Here is a 643-nt window from a genome sequence, read left to right as displayed (position 1 = left end):
ACCTCCCTCTGCCCCCCCCACTCTATTCCCCCCCATATTTCCCCCCTCCTTCCCCCCGCCCAAGCTCCTATTATCTGATTTACCCCCCAATGGTCCCCCCACCCCCGATGTCCCCCCCCCCCCTTTCTGCCCCCTCCAGGTGTCCCCCCCCCCCCAAAATGGCCCCAACTATTTACCCCCCTTTCTCTCCCCTCCCCCCTCCTGCCCCCCCACTCTAATTCCCCCCCCATAATCCCTCCTTCCCCCCCAAGTGTTACCTCCCCGATGTCCCCCCCCTTTTCTGCCCCCCTCAAGTTATTCCCCCTCCTTTCCCCCCCAGCTATTACCCCCTTCTCTCCCCTCCCCCTCCTGCCCCCCCCAACCTGTTCCCCGCCCCCACTATTCACCTCCTTCCCCCACCCCCAGATGTTTACCCCCTCGATGCCCCCCCCCACTATCTGCCCTCTCCAGGTGCTCCCCCCAACCATGTCCCCCTTTTCCCCCCCAGCTATTACCCCCTACTCATCCCCTCCTCCCTCCTGCCCCCCCCCACCTTATTCCCCCCCGCCCAGTATCCCTCTTCCCCCCCCAGCTAGTTACCCCCGATGTCCCCCCCCCCTTTTCTGTCCCCCCTTTAAGATGGTTCCCCCCCCAATGATGCCCC

This window comes from Coturnix japonica, linkage group LGE22C19W28_E50C23 (assembly GCF_001577835.2).
Source record: "Coturnix japonica isolate 7356 linkage group LGE22C19W28_E50C23, Coturnix japonica 2.1, whole genome shotgun sequence".
NCBI classification, from domain to species: Eukaryota; Metazoa; Chordata; class Aves; order Galliformes; family Phasianidae; genus Coturnix; species Coturnix japonica.
Note: the sequence above shows the minus strand (reverse complement) of the source record.